General features: G+C 45.4%; 1 protein-coding gene across 1 annotated transcript in view; it reads right to left on the bottom strand.

Moving 5' to 3' along the window:
- Nucleotides 1–12,127, bottom strand: part of LOC135103359 (uncharacterized) — a 66,680-nt gene that overhangs the window by 25,548 nt on the left and 29,005 nt on the right. Inside the window, exon 3 of the mRNA XM_064009427.1 lies at nucleotides 11,734–11,758. The gene's annotated coding sequence lies outside the window, so the exon portion shown is untranslated. The remainder of the gene's footprint in view (nucleotides 1–11,733; nucleotides 11,759–12,127) is intronic.

The raw sequence follows: 12,127 nt of genomic DNA, 5'->3' as shown, positions 1-12,127 counted from the left end.
GTTGTCTGGACCAACGGGGTGGGCAGGGATAGGTGGGGCGGGGCGAGGCTGAACGAGGCAGGGGCGGCCAAACCTTCGTCTAAATTCGGGAGTTTATAGCAAAAAAAAAAAAAAAAAAAAACTCGAACGAGATAAGAGAACTTAAGAATATACAGAAATCAGAATGTAAGATACGCTGCAAGAAGCCACCAGGCCTACACGTGACAGCTTCCTCATGAAATATACCTATCTATTTTCACCCATCACCTTCATCTTTAAATTTGTCTATCTGAAGAATATAGGAACATAAGAAAGTAAGAAAAGCTGCAAAAAGAAATCATTCCTACACGTGGCAGCCAATGTATATCTACCTATGTCCACCTATTATCTTCATCCATAAATCTGTCTAGTCTTTAAAAACTCCTTAATGACTCAGCAATAATAACTTGATCACTGAGTCTATTCCATTCTTCTACCACTCCAGAGCGTCTCGAATACAACACTGTGACGAACATGTGGTCACCTCGCGTCATGTGGGTTTCTTCAAATGGTACGCGTTATGAGCCAACAAGCCTACGTTCACCATCTTCAGTCTGTTCCTTTGTATCTGTCCTCCCTTCAGTTCTCCTGTTTCCACATCTTTCTGTTCGTATATTTCATCACACATTTTCCCCCCCTGACTTACCGTGTCTTCTTCCTAACACATTTCACATCTTGCACATTTTTTTTCTCTCAGCATCTCTCTTTCTCTTATATTCCCTCTATCTCCAACTTTTATCAGCTCTTTCTTTTTCTTTCTTACCTTCTCTTCTCGCCTCCTCCTTCTTCTCCTTCCCCTCTTCCGTCTCCTCCAGGCCTCCCGGCGGAACAAGACCGCCCGCCTGAGCTCTGCTACTTCCCCGAAAGCCTGAACCTAACTCACTTAGCTTAACTTCAGCTGGCCGGCGCCCTAATCATATTCCTCTTATGATGGGTTTGTGCCACCATATTAGTGTTTATATCTCAGCCTCCCCCTTGCGTCACCAACCTCCGCCTCCGCCTCCGCCACCTCTACCTCCTCCTCCTCCTTCTCCTTCTCCTCCTCCTCCTCCTCTTTCTTCTTTCTCTTCCTTCTCTTCCTCCTTCTTTTCTCCTCCTCCTCCTCCTCCTCCTCCTCTTCTTTTTTCTTCCTCTTCCTCCTCTTCCTCTTTCTTCTTCTTCTTCTTCTTCTTCTTCTTCTTCTTCTTCTTCTTCTTCTTCTTCTTCTTCTTCTTCTTCCTCTTCTCTTCTTCTTCTTCTTCCTCTTCTTCTTCTTCTCCTCCTCCTTATTTTTTTCCTCTTTCTCTTCCTCCTACTCCTCCTCCTCCTTTTTCTTCTCCTCCTTGTTCTTTTCTTCTCCTTCTTCTCCTCCTCCTCCTCCTCTTTTTCTTCTTTTTGCTTCTCTCCTCCTCCTCCTCCTCCACCTTCTTCTCCTCTTCCACTTCCCTAGTCTATAATATTCTCTATTTCTCTCACGTTACGTAATCCAGTGAAAAAAGAAATCTCAAATCTTTCTGTGCATGATGTAACAAAACACGCAAGGCACAAACACTTCTACAAGGCGATGACCAGTCAGCCACCAGTCGTTGGGATAAACAGTGCAGGGTTGGTCCATCAAGGGATGTCAATGACCAGAATCGGGGGAATGGGAAAGAGATGCGTGACTTACGAAAAGAGAGCGTGCAAGTGTGGCGTGGGTTTTGCGGTAGAAAGGATGACAGACAGACAGACAGACATACAGAGACGGACACACACACACACATACACATACACACACACACACACACACGTCGTAACCCAATGAACACCAAGAGGAGGTTAGAACACGAAAGGACCGATGAAAGAGGAAAAAAAAAAAAAAAAAAACAAAGGCAGAAAGAAAAAATGAAGTCGATAGAACACACACACACACACACACACACACACACACACACACACACACACACACACACACACACACACACACACTTTTACCACCAGCCCAGCAACGGGAAGCTGATTAAGAAAGCAGCAAGTGGCGGCGTTTAACGTAAGGTGACGGCGGGTTGGCGCAGGTATTAATTTACTAAGACGTGATTGACTTGTGTCCGAGAGTGCGTCACGGCGAGAGGAGGCAAGACAAGGAGGCAAGATGTGCAGCACCAGCAGAGATGAAAGCCACGCGTAAAGGGCATAATCGTGACACTCGAAGACCAAAAAAGATTAGGTGTGTGTGTGTGTGTGTGTGTGTGTGTGTGTGTGTGTGTGTTAGTGACGCACTATGCAGAGACACTAGCAGATGGTATGACAGACAGACGGAGGCAGGACAGTAGAACAAAGAAAGAAAAAAAAAATAAACAGAGGGGAAGAGACAGAACGACGGAGAAACAGAAAACCACGGACAAGAGAGTAGGGCAGGTAAGGGAACAGATACATATTAGTGGACAGACACAGATCAACACGAATAGAGACAGACAGACTTCCACACGGTCATAAACAGATGCACAGATAAACAGAACGGATAGAAACAGAGACACAACCAGAGACAAAGAATGACACAGAAATTGCGACAGACATAACGAGATAAAGAAAGAAGGAGAGATTGAAAGGCGGAGAAAAATAACGAGATGAGAGAATAGCAAGTTACAGACCAGCATTCTTAAAGGCTTTGTTCTCTCGTCAGGAATTTCGTAGCAGCATGTTCCTCTTACCTCCGAGGAAACAATATAGCAAAATAACCTGAGAAACTGAGCAGGATTCGAATGCGTACCAATGTATTTACTACCCTAGAACTTTACCACTGACCTCGTATTCTTAGAAACCTTTGTTCTCTCGTCGGAGTTCATAATTTAAAGCATAGCATTCCAATCACACACATACTCGCATAGTGACCATCAAGGAAACACTATCACAAAATAACTGAGGACTCTATAGGATTCGAACACATAACAATGTATTTATTACCCTTAGAAGTTTATTACTGGGCCTAAGACTCATCAAATGCCCTGAACTCCAGACCGAATGATGGAAAAAGAGTTGTCGGCTCTCACAGGGAAAACAACGAGAGAAAAGACAAAGGCAGTATGAGGAGCACTGTTTTCGACATTTCATCTGTGAATGCAAACATGAGCAGCACATCTAAGGCGTCCGATCAAGTAAATATTTTTCAGATCAGATGTGGGGACAGGCTTGGGAGGAGGCGTGGGAGAGGGCGTGGGAGGGAGGCAAGCGTAGGATAGGGAATGGGAGGACAGGCGTGGAAGGGAGAATGAGAAGGCGTGGGAGGGGGCAGGGGGCAGGCATGGTCAATAATCACCCACATTGGCAGGATCACGTTGCTAATCTCAGCCGCAGGAGCACGTCTGTGTGTGTGTGTGTGTGTGTGTGTGTGTGTGTGTGTGTGTCAGCGTCACACGCGGTACATACATACACGGAGAAAAGACTAACACTTCTTCTTTTGATGTTCTCGGTTATATAAAACATTATTATTTCTAGCAAGATTTTTTTTTTTTTTTTGCGACTCTTGAGCTTTTGGGGAACTTGCGGGAGGCAGCGGTGTTTAGCAATGAGTGTTGTCGCTATAGTGCTGTGGTGCTAGCTTGTGGTAGGAAAACACCATGAATGTGTTTTGTTTTATCACCCCATTTCCCCCCCCCTTCTCTCTCTCTCTCTCTCTCTCTCTCTCTCTCTCTCTCTCTCTCTCTCTCTCTCTCTCTCTCTCCTCTCTCTCTCTCTCTCTCTCTCTCTCTCTCCCACAAACACACAATTTTTTCTTCCTCTCGGCGACCTGCTGTTTTTCTGGGGCAGGAAAGAGCACTGAACGAGAGGAAAGATGTGGGAAGGGAGAGGGAAAAGAGTAGGAGGGAAGGTCAGCGGGAACAGGGACGGGAAGACGAGGGGAAAGGAAAGGCAGGTGATGAAAAAAAAAAAAAAAGAGAAGGGCGAAGGGAGAAAAGAGGTGGGAAGAGAAGGTGTGGAAGTGGGAAAGAGAGAGTAGAGGTGTGGTGTGGGTAGCGGGGAGAGGGAGGGAGTAGCGGTGTGGAAAGGAGAGGCTGCCGCGAGTTATGGGCAGCAAGTCTTCTCATGGTTCCATCGTCCGGCAAATTGACACCCGAGCCCCGCAAGACACACGAGGAGCGGCACCACGCCTTGATTGCCCCGCCCCCGCCACCCCACCCCCGGCATCCTGCCACCGGCACCCCAACCCCGGCACCTCTGACCCTGCCATCCCTGGCACTCTCCCAGCGTCACTCCTCCAGGGTGGCTTGCCAACGCTGTACCCTCTTGGGCACGCTTACCTCCCAGGGGTCCTGTCCCAAGCAAAGCCGCCTCACAGCCATCGTCAGGACACCACAGCTGCTCCACCGCGCCATCAAGCAGAGAAGAATCTTTTGTGTGTGTCGCCACGCGGGCGGCGCCTTACTGAACATAAGAACATATATTCCTGGAAAGTACCATTGTTATCCTCGATGTTCAATTAACGCTTGACAGGTGATGTGAAGCTCAAAGTACATCGTGACAAGCCGTGACGTGAGGTACAAACATTTGCTGCCCACCGTGGCCGTGGCGGATGACGGGGCGGTGCACACGCTTGAATCAATACGGTTATTGGCACAGCCGTGTTTTCTCCATCAGCGGCCGCCAAAGGTTTGACTGACAAGGTTTATTAAAACACTTTTTAACGTTCAGTGTGGCTGAAGATGGAAATTACCTTTGATTATTTATTTTCAAAATTTGGAGATGAATTCGGTCATAAGAGGAGTTTCAATCTGGAGGTGCCTCTCCTTGGCAGACCAGAGGGGGATTTTCACCGTGCACGTTGTCACTAGTAAGGGAACACTGAACGTTGATATAACATCACTACCAAGACTTTTTTTCCTTCCAGCTTCACAAGAAGGCAATGATAATACGTTTAAAACATAATCTATGGAGTATCTGTCCTGATAATTAATTTCTTAGCCGAGTGTTTCCTTCCCTCCACGGGGTTAAAAAAATATGTTTAATATTTTGCAGTCACAAATCGACAAAGGACGGGTGAAAAGTGCTAAAACACACGCCCCGCTATGCAAAGAGCCACCGAGAAGAAGAAGTAATCATATTCCCTAGGGAAGCATTTGTTCTCCATCAACACTTTAGAGGAGGTACTCTCAAACACGTGGAGGCGGCGGGGAATGGACGACCAAGCGGCAACACTACTGCAAAAATAAACTACTCGGAACGTTCTCTTCTCTAACACGTTTGTTTTTCCCTGAACACTTTCCATAAAGCAAGATGTCTCGTACATGCCCTGCATTTGCCTCACTGCATCGCGCGTCAAACTACAATCATAATAGGGAACGTTAAATATCTGGACAGGAAAAACAAATCACTAAAAGCAAACATGAAATGAGCAATACTCGTAGCTGCCACAATAGAATTCATCATTATTACTAGGAACATCGGCAGCATCATCATTCGTAGTAATAGTGATGCTTCACGACAAAGGAAGCAGGTGAGTGAGTGAATGATGACTACTACGACGCCGGGACCCACAGCTGCCTAAGAGCCACTTCTCAACAGCCTCTCCGCGCGAAAACAGCGGGACTTTGAAACCAGTTAAAAGGAAACAGGCGACCGGAGAGGAGTAACTGTTTGCTCCGACACTCTTAGAAAAGTTCACCGGCTATAGCAATGAGGAAGCCAAAGTAGCGGAATAATCCTGGCGAGCAATCAATACCTTGGCTCAGGATGGCGATCCTTCCCTCTACTAGGCACCCTCAACATCTACCTTCGTTAAGCCTTGTGCTCGGGTCATACTATTAATAGATGATTAAAATTCTACTCGGCAAGAGACCACACAGGTTAGATGACTCACATGGGTAAGTGTTAGTGAAACTTAGGAAGAAAAATAATGGAAGCTGCGATAAGCCATCAGGCCTACACGTGGCAGTTCTTAAGTCAGAGTAGCAGGCTTGTTAGGATGAAGCAGGAACACTAAGTAACGCTGTTTATAATACTTGAGCAGGGAATTAATCTAAAGGCAGGAATCACTATAAAAAAATGTCATGTATTTCAGAATGGTGAGATGTCTTCGTCATGTCATGGTGCGTTGCAGTGAGTGGCAATAGTAACGAATCTTCTCTGTTTCACAAGTCAACTTTTTGAGTCTGAAAGATCATTACATTCACGCAGTTAGACTCATTCACAGTTTCGATGCGGCTTCGCAAATCACGTGGCGTGAAAGCGCTACATTTCCATGCCCAGCGTCGCAGTGTCAGGTGACGTGTGGTGTTCATTAACTTCCCTCTCCATCTTCATCTAGACACATTTTATGCGCTCCTCCCCTTCCCTCCCCTCACACTCAAGTCCATGTTTTCGCCTGAAGTTTAATGTGTCCCTTTCCATTTACTTTTACTGGCGTGTTTTGAGGACGAAAAGCGTCAGTGTGTTGATCCGCACGCCGATCTTTGCCTCCCGTCTCTGGAGCCTCGACAAACAGAGCGTGGGGTGGAGGCACTTTTCTCTTCACAGGCATTAAGTCAAGCGTCAAAGTTCTTCTTCACTAAATGAGCTGCAAAGATAAACACACACACACACACACACACACACACACACACACACACACACACACACACACACACACACACACACACACACACAGCCACTCGCTAAGCCTAAGCTGGAACCCCCAACCAGTACTTTTCACTAACTGAGCAAAGCGTTATGTGATGAGTGTGAGGTTTGCTTCTTGCCCGTAGATTGGTCTCTAGGAGCTCTCAGCGCTTTCTGGGAAGAGAGCAGCTGCCTGTGACGAGTGATCAAGACCAGAGGGGGGAATTACACACACACACACACACACACACACACACACACACACACACACACACACACACACAACATTCTCTCTCTCTCTCTCTCTCTCTCTCTCTCTCTCTCTCTCTCTCTCTCTCTCTCTCTCTCTCTCTCTCTCTCTCTCTCTCTCTCTCTCTCTCTCTCTCTCACGCCCTCACCTAGCCCCAGTTACTTATATATAAAATAGACAAAGACACATTTTCCCAGGCCCAAGATAAACATTGGTGGCCGCAGGGGTGAAGGTAACGGGGCGGCGCAGTGTGGACAGAAGGAGAGCGCGCCGCGGGGAGGGGCTGGTGGACACACAATAAAAGAAGCAGGGCAAGATGTTTTGGAAGACGCAATAAGCACTACGGCAACTCACCGCGCCCACCTGATACAACACCCCGAGCGACTTGGCGTGTGTTTGGCCTTCGTGGGGTGGTGGTACCCTACACACACACACACACACATGACTCTCTCTCTCTCTCTCTCTCTCTCTCTGTGTGTGTGTGTGTGTGTGTGTGTGTGTGTGTGTGTGTGTGTGTGTGTGTGTGTGTGTGTGTGTGTGTGTGTGTGCGTGTTGCCTCCCTGTTCTGTAGTACTTGTGCATACATCAACAGACTCTAACAGTACTCTAGAGGATCACACACAGACGGGAGGGAGGCATCGGGCGCTTTGGCATCCTCCCTCTCAAAGTCTTCGAGGCAAAGCGGTACGAGTGTTTGTCTGTAGGGGGCACTTTTGCCTCCGTCAAGGCGGCAAACACAATGTATTGAGGGGCGGATAAAAATTAACGCGCCTCTTTACCTGCTAATTGGCGGGAAAGTGGAGGAGGGTGGAAGCATTTGAAGGTCGCATGGTTATAGTGGAGATGGAAGGGTGTAGGAGGTGGAGGAAGAGGAGGAGGAGACGGAGGAGGAGGAAGAGGAGGAGGAGGGTGTATGCAGGGTTACTAGTGCACCAGAGTGAAGGGGTAGAATAGAGGGTAAATGGAAGAAAAACCGCCACCGCGTGTCATGATAACAAGGAAGGGGAGTGCTGCCATGTGTTGCCTTGGCGTCACCTTGGCGTGGCTGACGTGCTGTGACTCCGCTTTTAATAACATCATAATCCTTATTGATATCATGGAGGGTAGTGTGGCGTGACGGCAGACAGGGAGAGGTAACGCCCCGTCACCACACAGCCTTTTGATGTTACCCTCTGTTTGGGTTAAGCATCAGACCACTTGTAGAGCAAAGGGTTGGTTTTGATCAATTACTTGTACAAATGTTGGGAACAAGTCAAGTAAAGGCGAAAATTTCACCACACGTCGAATGGTTCGTGTTTGTGTTTCTGCGTGAGGCGCCACAGCAATGCTGCGGACACCGGTATTTGATGGGCGACAAAATCTCTCCGCGTCTGGCCGCCAAAGCTCGCCTACGTTGACAGCAGCCATGCAAAAAATGAAGAAAAGTTAATAAAACACTTGATTACAGTTGCCTCGGGTTGTCTATCACGGTGTACATCATTGTGTTAAGGGCGGATGTCAGTACATGCTTACATCCTCGTCAGCAATAGCAGATCCTACACTTGTCTGCATTTGGTGCACGACGAACTCCTCTACGTGGGCAGCACGAGGCGCTCTCTTATGTATGTATATATGTATGTATGTATGTATGTATGTATGTATGTATGTATGTATGTATGTACGTATGTATGTTATGTATTTATGTATGCAGGTATGTAATGAATATAATGAGAGAGAGAGAGAGAGAGAGAGAGAGAGAGAGAGAGAGAGAGAGAGAGAGAGAGAGAGAGAGAGAGAGAGAGAGAGAGAGAGAGAGAGAGAGAGAGAGAGAGAGAGAGAGAGAAATCCATTTCGTTCATGTTAATGAAAAGTATGTTTAGATGGCAATATTCCAGGGCAGAATGGAGGGCCAATTTAATCTTATTTGAGGAGCCCCCCCCCCAAAACACACACACACACACACACACACACATACACACACACTACCTCCAAGCCACACTGATCCCTTCTTTAGTTACCGAGAAATTAATTACACAATAAAAAAAGAAGAAACGAAGAAAAAATGTAAAGGCAATATAATACTTTCAAATCTCCACCTGCCTGACTCGGCGCCAAGCTCGCAGAAGACGCTGACGAGGAAGAAGATAACAGGAGCACTTGTCGCTTGGCACTGAAAAAGATTCACCAAGTAACATACAGGACCATATTCTAAAACATTTCTGTGAGGCACGTCCACCATTTCAAAAGGCTCTAGTTGAAGCTACACTTTTTAAGGGTGTTTTTTTTTACGGTTCTAGGCGACATATTGATAAGAGTTCTACTGATCAAGAAGAGAAACAGTCTTGAGGACTCGGCTAATAGTCCCTGTGGCCTTTGAAAACAGCCGTGGTGAGAGATCAAAGCGTTTCAGAATACGAAACATAGTAATTTTCCTTTCATCACTTATTCACAACGTATTTAACCTCTCCCCCAGGCAATGACAGAGGGGTGCTGACTTCATGCTGAGCGAGCGCCAATTGTGTGCCATTCCATTTTGTCTCTATTGACGAATTACTTATTAACGTTTATCATTCAGTTATTTCCGCCAGGGGGAGGGACGCGGCGGGGAGGAAATGGTGACGCAGCGCTGAGAGGCGATGTTTCCTGATCTGTGGCGGCTCTTGGGCGGGTTTAGATATTAGTATTCCCTAAACTTTATTCATGTGCTTATTATCTAACTCTCCGTCTGCCTATATCTATCTATCTATTTATCCATCTTTCTCTTTATCTATTTGTTTATATATCAGTTTATCTATCTGTCTCTCGTTGTCTGTATATCTATCTATTTATCATTATATCTATTTATCTTTATATCTATTTATTTCTCTATCCATCTATCTTTCTCTTTATATATCTGTCTATATCTATCTTTCTATCTATCTGCCTACTCGCCTAGCAGTTCAGTCTTCATTTCATATTCTGGTAATGAAGTGAAGTTTAAGCCAAGCAAGGGAAGCAACGGCTGGACAGGAAGAGAACAGCACAAGGATTATATATGTGTTGTTGTGTTTTAAGTCATGGAATTATTTATGGATCACGAGAATTTCTGGCAGATTACACTGATTAAGGGACAGGCAAACTAAAACTAGTAGGATCTCTCTCTCTCTCTCTCTCTCTCTCTCTCTCTCTCTCTCTCTCTCTCTCTCTCTCTCTCTCTCTCTCTCTCTCTCTCTCTCTCTCTCTCTCTCTCTCTCTCTCTCTCTCTCTCTCTCTCTCTCTTTCCGGATGTATATACTTGTATGATAAATTATATATATGTACATAATTATACATATGTATATATCCACACATCCACACGCACGCCTTCATCGCACACACCCATCTTTATGCCCCAAATTCCACACACATACACACACACACACACACACACTTTTCCCGGTGTTATCGCGGCTTATCGTGTGGCTGTGGTAATCGCTGTTTGGCCACTCAAGTCCAGCACCTCATTAGACAAGAGTAGCGGGGGCGGGGCCCAGACGATACACAAATAAATTTCACTGGGTACCGAACCCTCGCCCCGGCTTAATAAAAGGCAGGCGCTCGTGGTGATAAGCGCTCAAGTTGATGCAGTGGAGGTCATACACGTCCGTCTGCCTGTCAGCGTAGAGTAGAGGGCGGCGTGGGGACGCGTTATTAATTGCATTTTTTTTTTTTTTTTTAGGGGTAAGTAGGAAAGTGACGCCAGCGAAATGGATCGACGGAGATTAAAAGGCTTGGTCCTCACTGTCACTGACTTTCTTGTCGTGACTATAGCAATACTCACTCATTCATTATATATATATATATATATATATATATATATATATATATATATATATATATATATATATATATATATATATATATATATATATATATATATATATTATTCATCATCTATTTATTTATTTGATTATATATTAATTAATTAATTTATTTATTCATTTGCTTATTCATAAACTTATTCACCTACACGCACGCACACACACACACACACACACACACACACACACACACACACACACACACACACACACACACATACTCGTACACACACACACACACACACACACGGACGGACGGACGCACGCACACAGCTTACACGACCAGAAGAAGTAATGTTAGATTGATAACCTTCGGCAAAGTCCCGTACTCTGTCGACCTCCTTGATAATAACTTAATCAGCTTATTTTTCAGGCTAGGCCAGGGGAAGACATGCCGGCACTGAAAAACCGTCAGGTGGGACAAAACACAAATGCCTCCACTGACTCGTGCATCACGGTCTCATTACCCAAGACTGTCTCTCCGGTCTATAATTACCTTCGTTTATCCTCTGTTATTCAAGTGAACCTCGTGATCAAAATATACAATAAGCGGGAGACGACACAGCAATGGAAGTCTGAAGCACACTTGGTAGGCGGCGGATGTGGTTAGAGAGCCGCGAATCTCCACGGTTCCTGAGCAGCAAAGCCAATAACTGTAAGTAAGTTAGTATTGTAAGTAAATGATGATTCCGCGTGGTATTTCAATGCGGGCCAGACTTGCACTTCCGAGCATCAGGCAGCGGACAGTGAGAATCGTCTGCCACAAGGATAGTCGACAGCACCATACAAATACTAATGTACTCCTTTACATAAATACATTCATGCTGCACTACATTGATGGAACGCTGTATTAATACCCCGATATAATCTTCTTCCTTCTCCATAAAACAATTTTTCATATTCCTATTTTTCCGCCGCGTGTGTTCGATTTCTGATTTCCTCCCACTATCTTACGCGTTTAATTAAAAAAAAATAGTAATAATAAAATCAAATAAACAAACAGGCGGGCCCTGCTGGCAGCGACATGCATCATGGAATAAAGTAATTGGTAGCTTAGGGAAAATTGTAGTTACAAAATAATTTACCAAATTCACATACCTTCGTGTTGGTATCAGCGAACAATCTGTGGGAAAAAAAATATAACATCTCTCATTAAATATTCATAACATTAACATATATATAATATCAAGCATTAAATAAAAACACTAAGTATGATAAAATACCAAGAAAAATTCCTGTTGATAAATATACAGCGTGTTAAGGTACTCCGACATAAAACAAAGATGCGGCGCGAGGAAGTGAAACCTGGGGTGCAAACGCCGTAGACTTATTCCGGCACGTGCCGCTCTCGAAGCCTGTCCACTCAAACCAAACCGAGTTGTCCTCTCTTCTTTCTCTTCCTCTTCCTGTTCCTCCTCCTCTTCCTCCTCCTCCTCTTCTTCTTCTTCTTCTTCTCCTCCTCCTCCTCCTCCTCCTCCTCCTCCTCCTATGA

The sequence above is a fragment of the Scylla paramamosain genome, chromosome 9 (genome assembly GCF_035594125.1).
Source record: "Scylla paramamosain isolate STU-SP2022 chromosome 9, ASM3559412v1, whole genome shotgun sequence".
Lineage (NCBI taxonomy): Eukaryota > Metazoa > Arthropoda > Malacostraca > Decapoda > Portunidae > Scylla > Scylla paramamosain.
This window is presented reverse-complemented; position numbering and strand designations above follow the sequence as displayed.